General features: G+C 47.5%; 16 non-coding genes across 16 annotated transcripts; all 16 read right to left on the reverse strand.

The window, feature by feature from the left end:
• Window positions 1–977: 977 nt before the first annotated feature.
• LOC134957449 (U1 spliceosomal RNA) lies at window positions 978–1,141 on the reverse strand. The gene has a single exon (XR_010186604.1). It is a non-coding gene; the product is annotated as a U1 spliceosomal RNA (small nuclear RNA).
• A 1,240-nt stretch (window positions 1,142–2,381) lies between these two features.
• Window positions 2,382–2,545, reverse strand: LOC134957451 (U1 spliceosomal RNA). The gene has a single exon (XR_010186605.1). It is a non-coding gene; the product is annotated as a U1 spliceosomal RNA (small nuclear RNA).
• Window positions 2,546–3,784: 1,239 nt separating this feature from the next.
• Window positions 3,785–3,948, reverse strand: LOC134957457 (U1 spliceosomal RNA). Its single transcript, XR_010186606.1, has one exon. It is a non-coding gene; the product is annotated as a U1 spliceosomal RNA (small nuclear RNA).
• Window positions 3,949–5,188: 1,240 nt separating this feature from the next.
• Window positions 5,189–5,352, reverse strand: LOC134958178 (U1 spliceosomal RNA). The gene has a single exon (XR_010186900.1). It is a non-coding gene; the product is annotated as a U1 spliceosomal RNA (small nuclear RNA).
• A 1,239-nt stretch (window positions 5,353–6,591) lies between these two features.
• LOC134957461 (U1 spliceosomal RNA) lies at window positions 6,592–6,755 on the reverse strand. The gene has a single exon (XR_010186607.1). It is a non-coding gene; the product is annotated as a U1 spliceosomal RNA (small nuclear RNA).
• A 1,239-nt stretch (window positions 6,756–7,994) lies between these two features.
• LOC134957465 (U1 spliceosomal RNA) lies at window positions 7,995–8,158 on the reverse strand. The gene has a single exon (XR_010186609.1). It is a non-coding gene; the product is annotated as a U1 spliceosomal RNA (small nuclear RNA).
• A 1,240-nt stretch (window positions 8,159–9,398) lies between these two features.
• Window positions 9,399–9,562, reverse strand: LOC134957474 (U1 spliceosomal RNA). The gene has a single exon (XR_010186612.1). It is a non-coding gene; the product is annotated as a U1 spliceosomal RNA (small nuclear RNA).
• Window positions 9,563–10,801: 1,239 nt separating this feature from the next.
• Window positions 10,802–10,965, reverse strand: LOC134954983 (U1 spliceosomal RNA). Its single transcript, XR_010185886.1, has one exon. It is a non-coding gene; the product is annotated as a U1 spliceosomal RNA (small nuclear RNA).
• Window positions 10,966–12,205: 1,240 nt separating this feature from the next.
• On the reverse strand, window positions 12,206–12,369 carry LOC134957479 (U1 spliceosomal RNA). Its single transcript, XR_010186613.1, has one exon. It is a non-coding gene; the product is annotated as a U1 spliceosomal RNA (small nuclear RNA).
• Window positions 12,370–13,610: 1,241 nt separating this feature from the next.
• LOC134957483 (U1 spliceosomal RNA) lies at window positions 13,611–13,774 on the reverse strand. The gene has a single exon (XR_010186614.1). It is a non-coding gene; the product is annotated as a U1 spliceosomal RNA (small nuclear RNA).
• A 1,240-nt stretch (window positions 13,775–15,014) lies between these two features.
• LOC134955293 (U1 spliceosomal RNA) lies at window positions 15,015–15,178 on the reverse strand. The gene has a single exon (XR_010185912.1). It is a non-coding gene; the product is annotated as a U1 spliceosomal RNA (small nuclear RNA).
• A 1,240-nt stretch (window positions 15,179–16,418) lies between these two features.
• Window positions 16,419–16,582, reverse strand: LOC134957490 (U1 spliceosomal RNA). Its single transcript, XR_010186618.1, has one exon. It is a non-coding gene; the product is annotated as a U1 spliceosomal RNA (small nuclear RNA).
• Window positions 16,583–17,819: 1,237 nt separating this feature from the next.
• On the reverse strand, window positions 17,820–17,983 carry LOC134955005 (U1 spliceosomal RNA). The gene has a single exon (XR_010185887.1). It is a non-coding gene; the product is annotated as a U1 spliceosomal RNA (small nuclear RNA).
• A 1,241-nt stretch (window positions 17,984–19,224) lies between these two features.
• LOC134958598 (U1 spliceosomal RNA) lies at window positions 19,225–19,388 on the reverse strand. Its single transcript, XR_010187076.1, has one exon. It is a non-coding gene; the product is annotated as a U1 spliceosomal RNA (small nuclear RNA).
• Window positions 19,389–20,624: 1,236 nt separating this feature from the next.
• On the reverse strand, window positions 20,625–20,788 carry LOC134957496 (U1 spliceosomal RNA). The gene has a single exon (XR_010186619.1). It is a non-coding gene; the product is annotated as a U1 spliceosomal RNA (small nuclear RNA).
• Window positions 20,789–22,028: 1,240 nt separating this feature from the next.
• Window positions 22,029–22,192, reverse strand: LOC134957499 (U1 spliceosomal RNA). Its single transcript, XR_010186620.1, has one exon. It is a non-coding gene; the product is annotated as a U1 spliceosomal RNA (small nuclear RNA).
• Window positions 22,193–23,026: the final 834 nt, after the last annotated feature.

The following is a 23,026-nucleotide window of genomic DNA, read 5'->3' on the forward strand; positions in this document are numbered from 1 at the left end:
AGTCGGGCACAGTTACAGTAGCTGCAACCCTCATCTCCATATGAAAAGCAACAGGCAGTGCACCGTCCTATGTCTCAATGGGTTCTTAAATTGGAAAATAAAATATAAAAGGCAGCTTGAGATTTAACCCCCTCGCTGCTGAGGGTTTTCTCATCCTCGCACCGAGACCATTTTCCGACGTTAGCGCTCGTCCGAACGTCGTCGTCACGGATTTCTTTTTATTTCTTTTTTCTTTCTTTCTTATCCCCCCTGCGGCACTCACACAAATTATACCTTGGTTTTTGTTTGTTTGTTTGTTTTTTCTTTCAAAAGACTTTGTAGTCTCAAAAAAGCCATTAGTCTTTTTACTGATTTGAACACGTCAAAAGTTGTTTCACCCAAATGGCCCAAAAAGCGTATTTCTCAAGCAAGTGAACCAAAAGCAAATGTGATTTTTTTCTTTTGTCCCCCGTCTTATAAGCACCATAGACAAATACTTTGTGTTTTGCCACCAATCCACCTGCCCAAAATCTGCACGCAAACCAAAAATGCTCTCTTTCTTCTAGTTTTCGCCGCCTCAATTTAAACGCTTACTATGTGTAGGAAGACTACGGCAGCCCAGCGAGGCCTACCATTTTACAAAGTAGACAAGCTACTGCATGAAATGAGGGAGCAAAGTTTTTTTTGTCTCTCCCCCTCATATCTGACACAATCTGGGGGCCTACTTTACAAAGCAAGTGAAACCGTGTGGGTCCTGCAGCGCCCTGTATTGGTTGTATATGCAAAGCACAGTACAAGGCCAGAAAAAGCAAGGAAGCATGCAGCCAGCGCACAGGAGAAGAGATGAGAAGAGAGCGCTGAGTGAAAGATAGAAGCGCACCTTAACGGGCACAGGGGTCCAGTGGAGGGAGGGTTGAAATGAAGAAAAGGATGGAAACAGCAAAGGAAGAGACAGCACCAGCAGCACACAAAAAGATCTGACTTTTACCAGAGATGATCAGGGGAAAGCGCGAACGCAGTCCCCCACTACCACAAATTATGCAGTCGAGTTTCCCGCATTTGGGGAAATCGCAGGGGTCAGCACACCCGGAGTGCAATGGATGAGCCTCGCCCTGGGAGAACCACCTTCGTGATCATGGTATCTCCCCTGCCAGGTAAGTATGAGTTGGACTAGGGCTCAGGAGGGCCCCTGCTTGGGCACACCCCCGTCAAGTGAAGGAGGTTGACCGGAGCCATGACAAGTGAACTCTCGGCAGGGGACGGGAAAAGAAAACTGCAGGGAGGCTGCATCTCTTCACGTTGACATGGGAAGGCGGAAGGGTGACTGTTCCTGAAGCACCCCCAAACTATGCGCACAACTAGTGCAAATCCTTCCCAGGGCACATTGCAGCAGATGAATTTGCATACCGTCATGTCATAAAAGCAGTCGGGCACAGTTACAGTAGCTGCAACCCTCATCTCCATATGAAAAGCAACAGGCAGTGCACCGTCCTATGTCTCAATGGGTTCTTAAATTGGAAAATAAAATATAAAAGGCAGCTTGAGATTTAACCCCCTCGCTGCTGAGGGTTTTCTCATCCTCGCACCGAGACCATTTTCCGACGTTAGCGCTCGTCCGAACGTCGTCGTCACGGATTTCTTTTTATTTCTTTTTTCTTTCTTTCTTATCCCCCCTGCGGCACTCACACAAATTATACCTTGGTTTTTGTTTGTTTGTTTGTTTTTTCTTTCAAAAGACTTTGTAGTCTCAAAAAAGCCATTAGTCTTTTTACTGATTTGAACACGTCAAAAGTTGTTTCACCCAAATGGCCCAAAAAGCGTATTTCTCAAGCAAGTGAACCAAAAGCAAATGTGATTTTTTTTCTTTTGTCCCCCGTCTTATAAGCACCATAGACAAATACTTTGTGTTTTGCCACCAATCCACCTGCCCAAAATCTGCACGCAAACCAAAAATGCTCTCTTTCTTCTAGTTTTCGCCGCCTCAATTTAAACGCTTACTATGTGTAGGAAGACTACGGCAGCCCAGCGAGGCCTACCATTTTACAAAGTAGACAAGCTACTGCATGAAATGAGGGAGCAAAGTTTTTTTTGTCTCTCCCCCTCATATCTGACACAATCTGGGGGCCTACTTTACAAAGCAAGTGAAACCGTGTGGGTCCTGCAGCGCCCTGTATTGGTTGTATATGCGAAGCACAGTACAAGGCCGGAAAAAGCAAGGAAGCATGCAGCCAGCGCACAGGAGAAGAGATGAGAAGAGAGCGCTGAGTGAAAGATAGAAGCGCACCTTAACGGGCACAGGGGTCCAGTGGAGGGAGGGTTGAAATGAAGAAAAGGATGGAAACAGCAAAGGAAGAGACAGCACCAGCAGCACACAAAAAGAGCTGACTTTTACCAGAGATGATCAGGGGAAAGCGCGAACGCAGTCCCCCACTACCACAAATTATGCAGTCGAGTTTCCCGCATTTGGGGAAATCGCAGGGGTCAGCACACCCGGAGTGCAATGGATGAGCCTCGCCCTGGGAGAACCACCTTCGTGATCATGGTATCTCCCCTGCCAGGTAAGTATGAGTTGGACTAGGGCTCAGGAGGGCCCCTGCTTGGGCACACCCCCGTCAAGTGAAGGAGGTTGACCGGAGCCATGACAAGTGAACTCTCGGCAGGGGACGGGAAAAGAAAACTGCAGGGAGGCTGCATCTCTTCACGTTGACATGGGAAGGCGGAAGGGTGACTGTTCCAGAAGCACCCCCAAACTATGCGCACAACTAGTGCAAATCCTTCCCAGGGCACATTGCAGCAGATGAATTTGCATACCGTCATGTCATAAAAGCAGTCGGGCACAGTTACAGTAGCTGCAACCCTCATCTCCATATGAAAAGCAACAGGCAGTGCACCGTCCTATGTCTCAATGGGTTCTTAAATTGGAAAATAAAATATAAAAGGCAGCTTGAGATTTAACCCCCTCGCTGCTGAGGGTTTTCTCATCCTCGCACCGAGACCATTTTCCGACGTTAGCGCTCGTCCGAACGTCGTCGTCACGGATTTCTTTTTATTTCTTTTTTCTTTCTTTCTTATCCCCCCTGCGGCACTCACACAAATTATACCTTGGTTTTTGTTTGTTTGTTTGTTTTTTCTTTCAAAAGACTTTGTAGTCTCAAAAAAGCCATTAGTCTTTTTACTGATTTGAACACGTCAAAAGTTGTTTCACCCAAATGGCCCAAAAAGCGTATTTCTCAAGCAAGTGAACCAAAAGCAAATGTGATTTTTTTCTTTTGTCCCCCGTCTTATAAGCACCATAGACAAATACTTTGTGTTTTGCCACCAATCCACCTGCCCAAAATCTGCACGCAAACCAAAAATGCTCTCTTTCTTCTAGTTTTCGCCGCCTCAATTTAAACGCTTACTATGTGTAGGAAGACTACGGCAGCCCAGCGAGGCCTACCATTTTACAAAGTAGACAAGCTACTGCATGAAATGAGGGAGCAAAGTTTTTTTTGTCTCTCCCCCTCATATCTGACACAATCTGGGGGCCTACTTTACAAAGCAAGTGAAACCGTGTGGGTCCTGCAGCGCCCTGTATTGGTTGTATATGCGAAGCACAGTACAAGGCCGGAAAAAGCAAGGAAGCATGCAGCCAGCGCACAGGAGAAGAGATGAGAAGAGAGCGCTGAGTGAAAGATAGAAGCGCACCTTAACGGGCACAGGGGTCCAGTGGAGGGAGGGTTGAAATGAAGAAAAGGATGGAAACAGCAAAGGAAGAGACAGCACCAGCAGCACACAAAAAGATCTGACTTTTACCAGAGATGATCAGGGGAAAGCGCGAACGCAGTCCCCCACTACCACAAATTATGCAGTCGAGTTTCCCGCATTTGGGGAAATCGCAGGGGTCAGCACACCCGGAGTGCAATGGATGAGCCTCGCCCTGGGAGAACCACCTTCGTGATCATGGTATCTCCCCTGCCAGGTAAGTATGAGTTGGACTAGGGCTCAGGAGGGCCCCTGCTTGGGCACACCCCCGTCAAGTGAAGGAGGTTGACCGGAGCCATGACAAGTGAACTCTCGGCAGGGGACGGGAAAAGAAAACTGCAGGGAGGCTGCATCTCTTCACGTTGACATGGGAAGGCGGAAGGGTGACTGTTCCTGAAGCACCCCCAAACTATGCGCACAACTAGTGCAAATCCTTCCCAGGGCACACTGCAGCAGATGAATTTGCATACCGTCATGTCATAAAAGCAGTCGGGCACAGTTACAGTAGCTGCAACCCTCATCTCCATATGAAAAGCAACAGGCAGTGCACCGTCCTATGTCTCAATGGGTTCTTAAATTGGAAAATAAAATATAAAAGGCAGCTTGAGATTTAACCCCCTCGCTGCTGAGGGTTTTCTCATCCTCGCACCGAGACCATTTTCCGACGTTAGCGCTCGTCCGAACGTCGTCGTCACGGATTTCTTTTTATTTCTTTTTTCTTTCTTTCTTATCCCCCCTGCGGCACTCACACAAATTATACCTTGGTTTTTGTTTGTTTGTTTGTTTTTTCTTTCAAAAGACTTTGTAGTCTCAAAAAAGCCATTAGTCTTTTTACTGATTTGAACACGTCAAAAGTTGTTTCACCCAAATGGCCCAAAAAGCGTATTTCTCAAGCAAGTGAACCAAAAGCAAATGTGATTTTTTTTCTTTTGTCCCCCGTCTTATAAGCACCATAGACAAATACTTTGTGTTTTGCCACCAATCCACCTGCCCAAAATCTGCACGCAAACCAAAAATGCTCTCTTTCTTCTAGTTTTCGCCGCCTCAATTTAAACGCTTACTATGTGTAGGAAGACTACGGCAGCCCAGCGAGGCCTACCATTTTACAAAGTAGACAAGCTACTGCATGAAATGAGGGAGCAAAGTTTTTTTTGTCTCTCCCCCTCATATCTGACACAATCTGGGGGCCTACTTTACAAAGCAAGTGAAACCGTGTGGGTCCTGCAGCGCCCTGTATTGGTTGTATATGCAAAGCACAGTACAAGGCCAGAAAAAGCAAGGAAGCATGCAGCCAGCGCACAGGAGAAGAGATGAGAAGAGAGCGCTGAGTGAAAGATAGAAGCGCACCTTAACGGGCACAGGGGTCCAGTGGAGGGAGGGTTGAAATGAAGAAAAGGATGGAAACAGCAAAGGAAGAGACAGCACCAGCAGCACACAAAAAGATCTGACTTTTACCAGAGATGATCAGGGGAAAGCACGAACGCAGTCCCCCACTACCACAAATTATGCAGTCGAGTTTCCCGCATTTGGGGAAATCGCAGGGGTCAGCACACCCGGAGTGCAATGGATGAGCCTCGCCCTGGGAGAACCACCTTCGTGATCATGGTATCTCCCCTGCCAGGTAAGTATGAGTTGGACTAGGGCTCAGGAGGGCCCCTGCTTGGGCACACCCCCGTCAAGTGAAGGAGGTTGACCGGAGCCATGACAAGTGAACTCTCGGCAGGGGACGGGAAAAGAAAACTGCAGGGAGGCTGCATCTCTTCACGTTGACATGGGAAGGCGGAAGGGTGACTGTTCCTGAAGCACCCCCAAACTATGCGCACAACTAGTGCAAATCCTTCCCAGGGCACATTGCAGCAGATGAATTTGCATACCGTCATGTCATAAAAGCAGTCGGGCACAGTTACAGTAGCTGCAACCCTCATCTCCATATGAAAAGCAACAGGCAGTGCACCGTCCTATGTCTCAATGGGTTCTTAAATTGGAAAATAAAATATAAAAGGCAGCTTGAGATTTAACCCCCTCGCTGCTGAGGGTTTTCTCATCCTCGCACCGAGACCATTTTCCGACGTTAGCGCTCGTCCGAACGTCGTCGTCACGGATTTCTTTTTATTTCTTTTTTCTTTCTTTCTTATCCCCCCTGCGGCACTCACACAAATTATACCTTGGTTTTTGTTTGTTTGTTTGTTTTTTCTTTCAAAAGACTTTGTAGTCTCAAAAAAGCCATTAGTCTTTTTACTGATTTGAACACGTCAAAAGTTGTTTCACCCAAATGGCCCAAAAAGCGTATTTCTCAAGCAAGTGAACCAAAAGCAAATGTGATTTTTTTCTTTTGTCCCCCGTCTTATAAGCACCATAGACAAATACTTTGTGTTTTGCCACCAATCCACCTGCCCAAAATCTGCACGCAAACCAAAAATGCTCTCTTTCTTCTAGTTTTCGCCGCCTCAATTTAAACGCTTACTATGTGTAGGAAGACTACGGCAGCCCAGCGAGGCCTACCATTTTACAAAGTAGACAAGCTACTGCATGAAATGAGGGAGCAAAGTTTTTTTTGTCTCTCCCCCTCATATCTGACACAATCTGGGGGCCTACTTTACAAAGCAAGTGAAACCGTGTGGGTCCTGCAGCGCCCTGTATTGGTTGTATATGCGAAGCACAGTACAAGGCCGGAAAAAGCAAGGAAGCATGCAGCCAGCGCACAGGAGAAGAGATGAGAAGAGAGCGCTGAGTGAAAGATAGAAGCGCACCTTAACGGGCACAGGGGTCCAGTGGAGGGAGGGTTGAAATGAAGAAAAGGATGGAAACAGCAAAGGAAGAGACAGCACCAGCAGCACACAAAAAGATCTGACTTTTACCAGAGATGATCAGGGGAAAGCGCGAACGCAGTCCCCCACTACCACAAATTATGCAGTCGAGTTTCCCGCATTTGGGGAAATCGCAGGGGTCAGCACACCCGGAGTGCAATGGATGAGCCTCGCCCTGGGAGAACCACCTTCGTGATCATGGTATCTCCCCTGCCAGGTAAGTATGAGTTGGACTAGGGCTCAGGAGGGCCCCTGCTTGGGCACACCCCCGTCAAGTGAAGGAGGTTGACCGGAGCCATGACAAGTGAACTCTCGGCAGGGGACGGGAAAAGAAAACTGCAGGGAGGCTGCATCTCTTCACGTTGACATGGGAAGGCGGAAGGGTGACTGTTCCTGAAGCACCCCCAAACTATGCGCACAACTAGTGCAAATCCTTCCCAGGGCACATTGCAGCAGATGAATTTGCATACCGTCATGTCATAAAAGCAGTCGGGCACAGTTACAGTAGCTGCAACCCTCATCTCCATATGAAAAGCAACAGGCAGTGCACCGTCCTATGTCTCAATGGGTTCTTAAATTGGAAAATAAAATATAAAAGGCAGCTTGAGATTTAACCCCCTCGCTGCTGAGGGTTTTCTCATCCTCGCACCGAGACCATTTTCCGACGTTAGCGCTCGTCCGAACGTCGTCGTCACGGATTTCTTTTTATTTCTTTTTTCTTTCTTTCTTATCCCCCCTGCGGCACTCACACAAATTATACCTTGGTTTTTGTTTGTTTGTTTGTTTTTTCTTTCAAAAGACTTTGTAGTCTCAAAAAAGCCATTAGTCTTTTTACTGATTTGAACACGTCAAAAGTTGTTTCACCCAAATGGCCCAAAAAGCGTATTTCTCAAGCAAGTGAACCAAAAGCAAATGTGATTTTTTTCTTTTGTCCCCCGTCTTATAAGCACCATAGACAAATACTTTGTGTTTTGCCACCAATCCACCTGCCCAAAATCTGCACGCAAACCAAAAATGCTCTCTTTCTTCTAGTTTTCGCCGCCTCAATTTAAACGCTTACTATGTGTAGGAAGACTACGGCAGCCCAGCGAGGCCTACCATTTTACAAAGTAGACAAGCTACTGCATGAAATGAGGGAGCAAAGTTTTTTTTGTCTCTCCCCCTCATATCTGACACAATCTGGGGGCCTACTTTACAAAGCAAGTGAAACCGTGTGGGTCCTGCAGCGCCCTGTATTGGTTGTATATGCGAAGCACAGTACAAGGCCGGAAAAAGCAAGGAAGCATGCAGCCAGCGCACAGGAGAAGAGATGAGAAGAGAGCGCTGAGTGAAAGATAGAAGCGCACCTTAACGGGCACAGGGGTCCAGTGGAGGGAGGGTTGAAATGAAGAAAAGGATGGAAACAGCAAAGGAAGAGACAGCACCAGCAGCACACAAAAAGATCTGACTTTTACCAGAGATGATCAGGGGAAAGCGCGAACGCAGTCCCCCACTACCACAAATTATGCAGTCGAGTTTCCCGCATTTGGGGAAATCGCAGGGGTCAGCACACCCGGAGTGCAATGGATGAGCCTCGCCCTGGGAGAACCACCTTCGTGATCATGGTATCTCCCCTGCCAGGTAAGTATGAGTTGGACTAGGGCTCAGGAGGGCCCCTGCTTGGGCACACCCCCGTCAAGTGAAGGAGGTTGACCGGAGCCATGACAAGTGAACTCTCGGCAGGGGACGGGAAAAGAAAACTGCAGGGAGGCTGCATCTCTTCACGTTGACATGGGAAGGCGGAAGGGTGACTGTTCCTGAAGCACCCCCAAACTATGCGCACAACTAGTGCAAATCCTTCCCAGGGCACACTGCAGCAGATGAATTTGCATACCGTCATGTCATAAAAGCAGTCGGGCACAGTTACAGTAGCTGCAACCCTCATCTCCATATGAAAAGCAACAGGCAGTGCACCGTCCTATGTCTCAATGGGTTCTTAAATTGGAAAATAAAATATAAAAGGCAGCTTGAGATTTAACCCCCTCGCTGCTGAGGGTTTTCTCATCCTCGCACCGAGACCATTTTCCGACGTTAGCGCTCGTCCGAACGTCGTCGTCACGGATTTCTTTTTATTTATTTTTTCTTTCTTTCTTATCCCCCCTGCGGCACTCACACAAATTATACCTTGGTTTTTGTTTGTTTGTTTGTTTTTTCTTTCAAAAGACTTTGTAGTCTCAAAAAAGCCATTAGTCTTTTTACTGATTTGAACACGTCAAAAGTTGTTTCACCCAAATGGCCCAAAAAGCGTATTTCTCAAGCAAGTGAACCAAAAGCAAATGTGATTTTTTTTCTTTTGTCCCCCGTCTTATAAGCACCATAGACAAATACTTTGTGTTTTGCCACCAATCCACCTGCCCAAAATCTGCACGCAAACCAAAAATGCTCTCTTTCTTCTAGTTTTCGCCGCCTCAATTTAAACGCTTACTATGTGTAGGAAGACTACGGCAGCCCAGCGAGGCCTACCATTTTACAAAGTAGACAAGCTACTGCATGAAATGAGGGAGCAAAGTTTTTTTTGTCTCTCCCCCTCATATCTGACACAATCTGGGGGCCTACTTTACAAAGCAAGTGAAACCGTGTGGGTCCTGCAGCGCCCTGTATTGGTTGTATATGCAAAGCACAGTACAAGGCCAGAAAAAGCAAGGAAGCATGCAGCCAGCGCACAGGAGAAGAGATGAGAAGAGAGCGCTGAGTGAAAGATAGAAGCGCACCTTAACGGGCACAGGGGTCCAGTGGAGGGAGGGTTGAAATGAAGAAAAGGATGGAAACAGCAAAGGAAGAGACAGCACCAGCAGCACACAAAAAGATCTGACTTTTACCAGAGATGATCAGGGGAAAGCGCGAACGCAGTCCCCCACTACCACAAATTATGCAGTCGAGTTTCCCGCATTTGGGGAAATCGCAGGGGTCAGCACACCCGGAGTGCAATGGATGAGCCTCGCCCTGGGAGAACCACCTTCGTGATCATGGTATCTCCCCTGCCAGGTAAGTATGAGTTGGACTAGGGCTCAGGAGGGCCCCTGCTTGGGCACACCCCCGTCAAGTGAAGGAGGTTGACCGGAGCCATGACAAGTGAACTCTCGGCAGGGGACGGGAAAAGAAAACTGCAGGGAGGCTGCATCTCTTCACGTTGACATGGGAAGGCGGAAGGGTGACTGTTCCTGAAGCACCCCCAAACTATGCGCACAACTAGTGCAAATCCTTCCCAGGGCACATTGCAGCAGATGAATTTGCATACCGTCATGTCATAAAAGCAGTCGGGCACAGTTACAGTAGCTGCAACCCTCATCTCCATATGAAAAGCAACAGGCAGTGCACCGTCCTATGTCTCAATGGGTTCTTAAATTGGAAAATAAAATATAAAAGGCAGCTTGAGATTTAACCCCCTCGCTGCTGAGGGTTTTCTCATCCTCGCACCGAGACCATTTTCCGACGTTAGCGCTCGTCCGAACGTCGTCGTCACGGATTTCTTTTTATTTCTTTTTTCTTTCTTTCTTATCCCCCCTGCGGCACTCACACAAATTATACCTTGGTTTTTGTTTGTTTGTTTGTTTTTTCTTTCAAAAGACTTTGTAGTCTCAAAAAAGCCATTAGTCTTTTTACTGATTTGAACACGTCAAAAGTTGTTTCACCCAAATGGCCCAAAAAGCGTATTTCTCAAGCAAGTGAACCAAAAGCAAATGTGATTTTTTTCTTTTGTCCCCCGTCTTATAAGCACCATAGACAAATACTTTGTGTTTTGCCACCAATCCACCTGCCCAAAATCTGCACGCAAACCAAAAATGCTCTCTTTCTTCTAGTTTTCGCCGCCTCAATTTAAACGCTTACTATGTGTAGGAAGACTACGGCAGCCCAGCGAGGCCTACCATTTTACAAAGTAGACAAGCTACTGCATGAAATGAGGGAGCAAAGTTTTTTTTGTCTCTCCCCCTCATATCTGACACAATCTGGGGGCCTACTTTACAAAGCAAGTGAAACCGTGTGGGTCCTGCAGCGCCCTGTATTGGTTGTATATGCGAAGCACAGTACAAGGCCGGAAAAAGCAAGGAAGCATGCAGCCAGCGCACAGGAGAAGAGATGAGAAGAGAGCGCTGAGTGAAAGATAGAAGCGCACCTTAACGGGCACAGGGGTCCAGTGGAGGGAGGGTTGAAATGAAGAAAAGGATGGAAACAGCAAAGGAAGAGACAGCACCAGCAGCACACAAAAAGATCTGACTTTTACCAGAGATGATCAGGGGAAAGCGCGAACGCAGTCCCCCACTACCACAAATTATGCAGTCGAGTTTCCCACATTTGGGGAAATCGCAGGGGTCAGCACACCCGGAGTGCAATGGATGAGCCTCACCCTGGGAGAACCACCTTCGTGATCATGGTATCTCCCCTGCCAGGTAAGTATGAGTTGGACTAGGGCTCAGGAGGGCCCCTGCTTGGGCACACCCCCGTCAAGTGAAGGAGGTTGACCGGAGCCATGACAAGTGAACTCTCGGCAGGGGACGGGAAAAGAAAACTGCAGGGAGGCTGCATCTCTTCACGTTGACATGGGAAGGCGGAAGGGTGACTGTTCCTGAAGCACCCCCAAACTATGCGCACAACTAGTGCAAATCCTTCCCAGGGCACACTGCAGCAGATGAATTTGCATACCGTCATGTCATAAAAGCAGTCGGGCACAGTTACAGTAGCTGCAACCCTCATCTCCATATGAAAAGCAACAGGCAGTGCACCGTCCTATGTCTCAATGGGTTCTTAAATTGGAAAATAAAATATAAAAGGCAGCTTGAGATTTAACCCCCTCGCTGCTGAGGGTTTTCTCATCCTCGCACCGAGACCATTTTCCGACGTTAGCGCTCGTCCGAACGTCGTCGTCACGGATTTCTTTTTATTTCTTTTTTCTTTCTTTCTTATCCCCCCTGCGGCACTCACACAAATTATACCTTGGTTTTTGTTTGTTTGTTTGTTTTTTCTTTCAAAAGACTTTGTAGTCTCAAAAAAGCCATTAGTCTTTTTACTGATTTGAACACGTCAAAAGTTGTTTCACCCAAATGGCCCAAAAAGCGTATTTCTCAAGCAAGTGAACCAAAAGCAAATGTGATTTTTTTTCTTTTGTCCCCCGTCTTATAAGCACCATAGACAAATACTTTGTGTTTTGCCACCAATCCACCTGCCCAAAATCTGCACGCAAACCAAAAATGCTCTCTTTCTTCTAGTTTTCGCCGCCTCAATTTAAACGCTTACTATGTGTAGGAAGACTACGGCAGCCCAGCGAGGCCTACCATTTTACAAAGTAGACAAGCTACTGCATGAAATGAGGGAGCAAAGTTTTTTTTGTCTCTCCCCCTCATATCTGACACAATCTGGGGGCCTACTTTACAAAGCAAGTGAAACCGTGTGGGTCCTGCAGCGCCCTGTATTGGTTGTATATGCGAAGCACAGTACAAGGCCGGAAAAAGCAAGGAAGCATGCAGCCAGCGCACAGGAGAAGAGATGAGAAGAGAGCGCTGAGTGAAAGATAGAAGCGCACCTTAACGGGCACAGGGGTCCAGTGGAGGGAGGGTTGAAATGAAGAAAAGGATGGAAACAGCAAAGGAAGAGACAGCACCAGCAGCACACAAAAAGATCTGACTTTTACCAGAGATGATCAGGGGAAAGCGCGAACGCAGTCCCCCACTACCACAAATTATGCAGTCGAGTTTCCCGCATTTGGGGAAATCGCAGGGGTCAGCACACCCGGAGTGCAATGGATGAGCCTCGCCCTGGGAGAACCACCTTCGTGATCATGGTATCTCCCCTGCCAGGTAAGTATGAGTTGGACTAGGGCTCAGGAGGGCCCCTGCTTGGGCACACCCCCGTCAAGTGAAGGAGGTTGACCGGAGCCATGACAAGTGAACTCTCGGCAGGGGACGGGAAAAGAAAACTGCAGGGAGGCTGCATCTCTTCACGTTGACATGGGAAGGCGGAAGGGTGACTGTTCCTGAAGCACCCCCAAACTATGCGCACAACTAGTGCAAATCCTTCCCAGGGCACATTGCAGCAGATGAATTTGCATACCGTCATGTCATAAAAGCAGTCGGGCACAGTTACAGTAGCTGCAACCCTCATCTCCATATGAAAAGCAACAGGCAGTGCACCGTCCTATGTCTCAATGGGTTCTTAAATTGGAAAATAAAATATAAAAGGCAGCTTGAGATTTAACCCCCTCGCTGCTGAGGGTTTTCTCATCCTCGCACCGAGACCATTTTCCGACGTTAGCGCTCGTCCGAACGTCGTCGTCACGGATTTCTTTTTATTTCTTTTTTCTTTCTTTCTTATCCCCCCTGCGGCACTCACACAAATTATACCTTGGTTTTTGTTTGTTTGTTTGTTTTTTCTTTCAAAAGACTTTGTAGTCTCAAAAAAGCCATTAGTCTTTTTACTGATTTGAACACGTCAAAAGTTGTTTCACCCAAATGGCCCAAAAAGCGTATTTCTCAAGCAAGTGAACCAAAAGCAAATGTGATTTTTTTTTCTTTTGTCCCCCGTCTTATAAGCACCATAGACAAATACTTTGTGTTTTGCCACCAATCCACCTGCCCAAAATCTGCACGCAAACCAAAAATGCTCTCTTTCTTCTAGTTTTTGCCGCCTCAATTTAAACGCTTACTATGTGTAGGAAGACTACGGCAGCCCAGCGAGGCCTACCATTTTACAAAGTAGACAAGCTACTGCATGAAATGAGGGAGCAAAATTTTTTTTCTCTCTCCCCCTCATATCTGACACAATCTGGGGGCCTACTTTACAAAGCAAGTGAAACCGTGTGGGTCCTGCAGCGCCCTGTATTGGTTGTATATGCGAAGCACAGTACAAGGCCGGAAAAAGCAAGGAAGCATGCAGCCAGCGCACAGGAGAAGAGATGAGAAGAGAGCGCTGAGTGAAAGATAGAAGCGCACCTTAACGGGCACAGGGGTCCAGTGGAGGGAGGGTTGAAATGAAGAAAAGGATGGAAACAGCAAAGGAAGAGACAGCACCAGCAGCACACAAAAAGATCTGACTTTTACCAGAGATGATCAGGGGAAAGCGCGAACGCAGTCCCCCACTACCACAAATTATGCAGTCGAGTTTCCCGCATTTGGGGAAATCGCAGGGGTCAGCACACCCGGAGTGCAATGGATGAGCCTCGCCCTGGGAGAACCACCTTCGTGATCATGGTATCTCCCCTGCCAGGTAAGTATGAGTTGGACTAGGGCTCAGGAGGGCCCCTGCTTGGGCACACCCCCGTCAAGTGAAGGAGGTTGACCGGAGCCATGACAAGTGAACTCTCGGCAGGGGACGGGAAAAGAAAACTGCAGGGAGGCTGCATCTCTTCACGTTGACATGGGAAGGCGGAAGGGTGACTGTTCCTGAAGCACCCCCAAACTATGCGCACAACTAGTGCAAATCCTTCCCAGGGCACACTGCAGCAGATGAATTTGCATACCGTCATGTCATAAAAGCAGTCGGGCACAGTTACAGTAGCTGCAACCCTCATCTCCATATGAAAAGCAACAGGCAGTGCACCGTCCTATGTCTCAATGGGTTCTTAAATTGGAAAATAAAATATAAAAGGCAGCTTGAGATTTAACCCCCTCGCTGCTGAGGGTTTTCTCATCCTCGCACCGAGACCATTTTCCGACGTTAGCGCTCGTCCGAACGTCGTCGTCACGGATTTCTTTTTATTTCTTTTTTCTTTCTTTCTTATCCCCCCTGCGGCACTCACACAAATTATACCTTGGTTTTTGTTTGTTTGTTTGTTTTTTCTTTCAAAAGACTTTGTAGTCTCAAAAAAGCCATTAGTCTTTTTACTGATTTGAACACGTCAAAAGTTGTTTCACCCAAATGGCCCAAAAAGCGTATTTCTCAAGCAAGTGAACCAAAAGCAAATGTGATTTTTTTTCTTTTGTCCCCCGTCTTATAAGCACCATAGACAAATACTTTGTGTTTTGCCACCAATCCACCTGCCCAAAATCTGCACGCAAACCAAAAATGCTCTCTTTCTTCTAGTTTTCGCCGCCTCAATTTAAACGCTTACTATGTGTAGGAAGACTACGGCAGCCCAGCGAGGCCTACCATTTTACAAAGTAGACAAGCTACTGCATGAAATGAGGGAGCAAAGTTTTTTTTGTCTCTCCCCCTCATATCTGACACAATCTGGGGGCCTACTTTACAAAGCAAGTGAAACCGAGTGGGTCCTGCAGCGCCCTGTATTGGTTGTATATGCGAAGCACAGTACAAGGCCGGAAAAAGCAAGGAAGCATGCAGCCAGCGCACAGGAGAAGAGATGAGAAGAGAGCGCTGAGTGAAAGATAGAAGCGCACCTTAACGGGCACAGGGGTCCAGTGGAGGGAGGGTTGAAATGAAGAAAAGGATGGAAACAGCAAAGGAAGAGACAGCACCAGCAGCACACAAAAAGATCTGACTTTTACCAGAGATGATCAGGGGAAAGCGCGAACGCAGTCCCCCACTACCACAAATTATGCAGTCGAGTTTCCCGCATTTGGGGAAATCGCAGGGGTCAGCACACCCGGAGTGCAATGGATGAGCCTCACCCTGGGAGAACCACCTTCGTGATCATGGTATCTCCCCTGCCAGGTAAGTATGAGTTGGACTAGGGCTCAGGAGGGCCCCTGCTTGGGCACACCCCCGTCAAGTGAAGGAGGTTGACCGGAGCCATGACAAGTGAACTCTCGGCAGGGGACGGGAAAAGAAAACTGCAGGGAGGCTGCATCTCTTCACGTTGACATGGGAAGGCGGAAGGGTGACTGTTCCTGAAGCACCCCCAAACTATGCGCACAACTAGTGCAAATCCTTCCCAGGGCACACTGCAGCAGATGAATTTGCAGACCGTCATGTCATAAAAGCAGTCGGGCACAGTTACAGTAGCTGCAACCCTCATCTCCATATGAAAAGCAACAGGCAGTGCACCGTCCTATGTCTCAATGGGTTCTTAAATTGGAAAATAAAATATAAAAGGCAGCTTGAGATTTAACCCCCTCGCTGCTGAGGGTTTTCTCATCCTCGCACCGAGACCATTTTCCGACGTTAGCGCTCGTCCGAACGTCGTCGTCACGGATTTCTTTTTATTTCTTTTTTCTTTCTTTCTTATCCCCCCTGCGGCACTCACACAAATTATACCTTGGTTTTTGTTTGTTTGTTTGTTTTTTCTTTCAAAAGACTTTGTAGTCTCAAAAAAGCCATTAGTCTTTTTACTGATTTGAACACGTCAAAAGTTGTTTCACCCAAATGGCCCAAAAAGCGTATTTCTCAAGCAAGTGAACCAAAAGCAAATGTGATTTTTTTTCTTTTGTCCCCCGTCTTATAAGCACCATAGACAAATACTTCGTGTTTTGCCACCAATCCACCTGCCCAAAATCTGCACGCAAACCAAAAATGCTCTCTTTCTTCTAGTTTTCGCCGCCTCAATTTAAACGCTTACTATGTGTAGGAAGACTACGGCAGCCCAGCGAGGCCTACCATTTTACAAAGTAGACAAGCTACTGCATGAAATGAGGGAGCAAAGTTTTTTTTGTCTCTCCCCCTCATATCTGACACAATCTGGGGGCCTACTTTACAAAGCAAGTGAAACCGTGTGGGTCCTGCAGCGCCCTGTATTGGTTGTATATGCGAAGCACAGTACAAGGCCGGAAAAAGCAAGGAAGCATGCAGCCAGCGCACAGGAGAAGAGATGAGAAGAGAGCGCTGAGTGAAAGATAGAAGCGCACCTTAACGGGCACAGGGGTCCAGTGGAGGGAGGGTTGAAATGAAGAAAAGGATGGAAACAGCAAAGGAAGAGACAGCACCAGCAGCACACAAAAAGATCTGACTTTTACCAGAGATGATCAGGGGAAAGCGCGAACGCAGTCCCCCACTACCACAAATTATGCAGTCGAGTTTCCCGCATTTGGGGAAATCGCAGGGGTCAGCACACCCGGAGTGCAATGGATGAGCCTCGCCCTGGGAGAACCACCTTCGTGATCATGGTATCTCCCCTGCCAGGTAAGTATGAGTTGGACTAGGGCTCAGGAGGGCCCCTGCTTGGGCACACCCCCGTCAAGTGAAGGAGGTTGACCGGAGCCATGACAAGTGAACTCTCGGCAGGGGACGGGAAAAGAAAACTGCAGGGAGGCTGCATCTCTTCGCGTTGACATGGGAAGGCGGAAGGGTGACTGTTCCTGAAGCACCCCCAAACTATGCGCACAACTAGTGCAAATCCTTCCCAGGGCACACTGCAGCAGATGAATTTGCATACCGTCATGTCATAAAAGCAGTCGGGCACAGTTACAGTAGCTGCAACCCTCATCTCCATATGAAAAGCAACAGGCAGTGCACCGTCCTATGTCTCAATGGGTTCTTAAATTGGAAAATAAAATATAAAAGGCAGCTTGAGATTTAACCCCCTCGCTGCTGAGGGTTTTCTCATCCTCGCACCGAGACCATTTTCCGACGTTAGCGCTCGTCCGAACGTCGTCGTCACGGATTTCTTTTTATTTCTTTTTTCTTTCTTTCTTATCCCCCCTGCGGCACTCACACAAATTATACCTTGGTTTTTGTTTGTTTTTGTTTTCTTTCAAAAGACTTTGTAGTCTCAAAAAAGCCATTAGTCTTTTTACTGATTTGAACACGTCAAAAGTTGTTTCACCCAAATGGCCCAAAAAGCGTATTTCTCAAGCAAGTGAACCAAAAGCAAATGTGATTTTTTTTTCTTTTGTCCCCCGTCTTATAAGCACCATAGACAAATACTTTGTGTTTTGCCACCAATCCACCTGCCCAAAATCTGCACGCAAACCAAAAATGCTCTCTTTCTTCTAGTTTTCGCCGCCTCAATTTAAACGCTTACTATGTGTAGGAAGACTACGGCAGCCCAGCGAGGCCTACCATTTTACAAAGTAGACAAGCTACTGCATGAAATGAGGGAGCAAAGTTTTTTTTGTCTCTCCCCCTCATATCTGACACAATCTGGGGGCCTACTTTACAAAGCAAGTGAAACCGAGTGGGTCCTGCAGCGCCCTGTATTGGTTGTATATGCGAAGCACAGTACAAGGCCGGAAAAAGCAAGGAAGCATGCAGCCAGCGCACAGGAGAAGAGATGAGAAGAGAGCGCTGAGTGAAAGATAGAAGCGCACCTTAACGGGCACAGGGGTCCAGTGGAGGGAGGGTTGAAATGAAGAAAAGGATGGAAACAGCAAAGGAAGAGACAGCACCAGCAGCACACAAAAAGATCTGACTTTTACCAGAGATGATCAGGGGAAAGCGCGAACGCAGTCCCCCACTACCACAAATTATGCAGTCGAGTTTCCCACATTTGGGGAAATCGCAGGGGTCAGCACACCCGGAGTGCAATGGATGAGCCTCACCCTGGGAGAACCACCTTCGTGATCATGGTATCTCCCCTGCCAGGTAAGTATGAGTTGGACTAGGGCTCAGGAGGGCCCCTGCTTGGGCACACCCCCGTCAAGTGAAGGAGGTTGACCGGAGCCATGACAAGTGAACTCTCGGCAGGGGACGGGAAAAGAAAACTGCAGGGAGGCTGCATCTCTTCACGTTGACATGGGAAGGCGGAAGGGTGACTGTTCCTGAAGCACCCCCAAACTATGCGCACAACTAGTGCAAATCCTTCCCAGGGCACACTGCAGCAGATGAATTTGCATACCGTCATGTCATAAAAGCAGTCGGGCACAGTTACAGTAGCTGCAACCCTCATCTCCATATGAAAAGCAACAGGCAGTGCACCGTCCTATGTCTCAATGGGTTCTTAAATTGGAAAATAAAATATAAAAGGCAGCTTGAGATTTAACCCCCTCGCTGCTGAGGGTTTTCTCATCCTCGCACCGAGACCATTTTCCGACGTTAGCGCTCGTCCGAACGTTGTCGTCACGGATTTCTTTTTATTTCTTTTTTCTTTCTTTCTTATCCCCCCTGCGGCACTCACACAAATTATACCTTGGTTTTTGTTTGTTTGTTTGTTTTTTCTTTCAAAAGACTTTGTAGTCTCAAAAAAGCCATTAGTCTTTTTACTGATTTGAACACGTCAAAAGTTGTTTCACCCAAATGGCCCAAAAAGCGTATTTCTCAAGCAAGTGAACCAAAAGCAAATGTGATTTTTTTTTCTTTTGTCCCCCGTCTTATAAGCACCATAGACAAATACTTTGTGTTTTGCCACCAATCCACCTGCCCAAAATCTGCACGCAAACCAAAAATGCTCTCTTTCTTCTAGTTTTCGCCGCCTCAATTTAAACGCTTACTATGTGTAGGAAGACTACGGCAGCCCAGCGAGGCCTACCATTTTACAAAGTAGACAAGCTACTGCATGAAATGAGGGAGCAAAGTTTTTTTTGTCTCTCCCCCTCATATCTGACACAATCTGGGGGCCTACTTTACAAAGCAAGTGAAACCGAGTGGGTCCTGCAGCGCCCTGTATTGGTTGTATATGCGAAGCACAGTACAAGGCCGGAAAAAGCAAGGAAGCATGCAGCCAGCGCACAGGAGAAGAGATGAGAAGAGAGCGCTGAGTGAAAGATAGAAGCGCACCTTAACGGGCACAGGGGTCCAGTGGAGGGAGGGTTGAAATGAAGAAAAGGATGGAAACAGCAAAGGAAGAGACAGCACCAGCAGCACACAAAAAGATCTGTCTTTTACCAGAGATGATCAGGGGAAAGCGCGAACGCAGTCCCCCACTACCACAAATTATGCAGTCGAGTTTCCCGCATTTGGGGAAATCGCATGGGTCAGCACACCCGGAGTGCAATGGATGAGCCTCGCCCTGGGAGAACCACCTTCGTGATCATGGTATCTCCCCTGCCAGGTAAGTATGAGTTGGACTAGGGCTCAGGAGGGCCCCTGCTTGGGCACACCCCCGTCAAGTGAAGGAGGTTGACCGGAGCCATGACAAGTGAACTCTCGGCAGGGGACGGGAAAAGAAAACTGCAGGGAGGCTGCATCTCTTCACGTTGACATGGGAAGGCGGAAGGGTGACTGTTCCTGAAGCACCCCCAAACTATGCGCACAACTAGTGCAAATCCTTCCCAGGGCACATTGCAGCAGATGAATTTGCATACCGTCATGTCATAAAAGCAGTCGGGCACAGTTACAGTAGCTGCAACCCTCATCTCCATATGAAAAGCAACAGGCAGTGCACCGTCCTATGTCTCAATGGGTTCTTAAATTGGAAAATAAAATATAAAAGGCAGCTTGAGATTTAACCCCCTCGCTGCTGAGGGTTTTCTCATCCTCGCACCGAGACCATTTTCCGACGTTAGCGCTCGTCCGAACGTCGTCGTCACGGATTTCTTTTTATTTCTTTTTTCTTTCTTTCTTATCCCCCCTGCGGCACTCACACAAATTATAGCTTGGTTTTTGTTTGTTTTTTTTTTCTTTCAAAAGACTTTGTAGTCTCAAAAAAGCCATTAGTCTTTTTACTGATTTGAACACGTCAAAAGTTGTTTCACCCAAATGGCCCAAAAAGCGTATTTCTCAAGCAAGTGAACCAAAAGCAAATGTGATTTTTTTTCTTTTGTCCCCCGTCTTATAAGCACCATAGACAAATACTTCGTGTTTTGCCACCAATCCACCTGCCCAAAATCTGCACGCAAACCAAAAATGCTCTCTTTCTTCTAGTTTTCGCCGCCTCAATTTAAACGCTTACTATGTGTAGGAAGACTACGGCAGCCCAGCGAGGCCTACCATTTTACAAAGTAGACAAGCTACTGCATGAAATGAGGGAGCAAAGTTTTTTTTGTCTCTCCCCCTCATATCTGACACAATCTGGGGGCCTACTTTACAAAGCAAGTGAAACCGAGTGGGTCCTGCAGCGCCCTGTATTGGTTGTATATGCGAAGCACAGTACAAGGCCGGAAAAAGCAAGGAAGCATGCAGCCAGCGCACAGGAGAAGAGATGAGAAGAGAGCGCTGAGTGAAAGATAGAAGCGCACCTTAACGGGCACAGGGGTCCAGTGGAGGGAGGGTTGAAATGAAGAAAAGGATGGAAACAGCAAAGGAAGAGACAGCACCAGCAGCACACAAAAAGATCTGACTTTTACCAGAGATGATCAGGGGAAAGCGCGAACGCAGTCCCCCACTACCACAAATTATGCAGTCGAGTTTCCCGCATTTGGGGAAATCGCAGGGGTCAGCACACCCGGAGTGCAATGGATGAGCCTCGCCCTGGGAGAACCACCTTCGTGATCATGGTATCTCCCCTGCCAGGTAAGTATGAGTTGGACTAGGGCTCAGGAGGGCCCCTGCTTGGGCACACCCCCGTCAAGTGAAGGAGGTTGACCGGAGCCATGACAAGTGAACTCTCGGCAGGGGACGGGAAAAGAAAACTGCAGGGAGGCTGCATCTCTTCGCGTTGACATGGGAAGGCGGAAGGGTGACTGTTCCTGAAGCACCCCCAAACTATGCGCACAACTAGTGCAAATCCTTCCCAGGGCACACTGCAGCAGATGAATTTGCATACCGTCATGTCATAAAAGCAGTCGGGCACAGTTACAGTAGCTGCAACCCTCATCTCCATATGAAAAGCAACAGGCAGTGCACCGTCCTATGTCTCAATGGGTTCTTAAATTGGAAAATAAAATATAAAAGGCAGCTTGAGATTTAACCCCCTCGCTGCTGAGGGTTTTCTCATCCTCGCACCGAGACCATTTTCCGACGTTAGCGCTCGTCCGAACGTCGTCGTCACGGATTTCTTTTTATTTCTTTTTTCTTTCTTTCTTATCCCCCCTGCGGCACTCACACAAATTATACCTTGGTTTTTGTTTGTTTGTTTGTTTTTTCTTTCAAAAGACTTTGTAGTCTCAAAAAAGCCATTAGTCTTTTTACTGATTTGAACACGTCAAAAGTTGTTTCACCCAAATGGCCCAAAAAGCGTATTTCTCAAGCAAGTGAACCAAAAGCAAATGTGATTTTTTTTCTTTTGTCCCCCGTCTTATAAGCACCATAGACAAATACTTTGTGTTTTGCCACCAATCCACCTGCCCAAAATCTGCACGCAAACCAAAAATGCTCTCTTTCTTCTAGTTTTCGCCGCCTCAATTTAAACGCTTACTATGTGTAGGAAGACTACGGCAGCCCAGCGAGGCCTACCATTTTACAAAGTAGACAAGCTACTGCATGAAATGAGGGAGCAAAGTTTTTTTTGTCTCTCCCCCTCATATCTGACACAATCTGGGGGCCTACTTTACAAAGCAAGTGAAACCGTGTGGGTCCTGCAGCGCCCTGTATTGGTTGTATATGCGAAGCACAGTACAAGGCCGGAAAAAGCAAGGAAGCATGCAGCCAGCGCACAGGAGAAGAGATGAGAAGAGAGCGCTGAGTGAAAGATAGAAGCGCACCTTAACGGGCACAGGGGTCCAGTGGAGGGAGGGTTGAAATGAAGAAAAGGATGGAAACAGCAAAGGAAGAGACAGCACCAGCAGCACACAAAAAGATCTGACTTTTACCAGAGATGATCAGGGGAAAGCGCGAACGCAGTCCCCCACTACCACAAATTATGCAGTCGAGTTTCCCGCATTTGGGGAAATCGCAGGGGTCAGCACACCCGGAGTGCAATGGATGAGCCTCGCCCTGGGAGAACCACCTTCGTGATCATGGTATCTCCCCTGCCAGGTAAGTATGAGTTGGACTAGGGCTCAGGAGGGCCCCTGCTTGGGCACACCCCCGTCAAGTGAAGGAGGTTGACCGGAGCCATGACAAGTGAACTCTCGGCAGGGGACGGGAAAAGAAAACTGCAGGGAGGCTGCATCTCTTCACGTTGACATGGGAAGGCGGAAGGGTGACTGTTCCTGAAGCACCCCCAAACTATGCGCACAACTAGTGCAAATCCTTCCCAGGGCACACTGCAGCAGATGAATTTGCAGACCGTCATGTCATAAAAGCAGTCGGGCACAGTTACAGTAGCTGCAACCCTCATCTCCATATGAAAAGCAACAGGCAGTGCACCGTCCTATGTCTCAATGGGTTCTTAAATTGGAAAATAAAATATAAAAGGCAGCTTGAGATTTAACCCCCTCGCTGCTGAGGGTTTTCTCATCCTCGCACCGAGACCATTTTCCGACGTTAGCGCTCGTCCGAACGTCGTCGTCACGGATTTCTTTTTATTTATTTTTTCTTTCTTTCAGGGGGGCTGCGGCACTCACACAAATTATACCTTGGTTTTTGTTTGTTTGTTTGTTTTTTCTTTCAAAAGACTTTGTAGTCTCAAAAAAGCCATTAGTCTTTTTACTGATTTGAACACGTCAAAAGTTGTTTCACCCAAATGGCCCAAAAAGCGTATTTCTCAAGCAAGTGAACCAAAAGCAAATGTGATTTTTTTTTCTTTTGTCCCCCGTCTTATAAGCACCATAGACAAATACTTTGTGTTTTGCCACCAATCCACCTGCCCAAAATCTGCACGCAAACCAAAAATGCTCTCTTTCTTCTAGTTTTCGCCGCCTCAATTTAAACGCTTA

Source organism: Pseudophryne corroboree, chromosome 1 (genome assembly GCF_028390025.1).
Source record: "Pseudophryne corroboree isolate aPseCor3 chromosome 1, aPseCor3.hap2, whole genome shotgun sequence".
In the NCBI taxonomy this organism is placed as follows: domain Eukaryota; kingdom Metazoa; phylum Chordata; class Amphibia; order Anura; family Myobatrachidae; genus Pseudophryne; species Pseudophryne corroboree.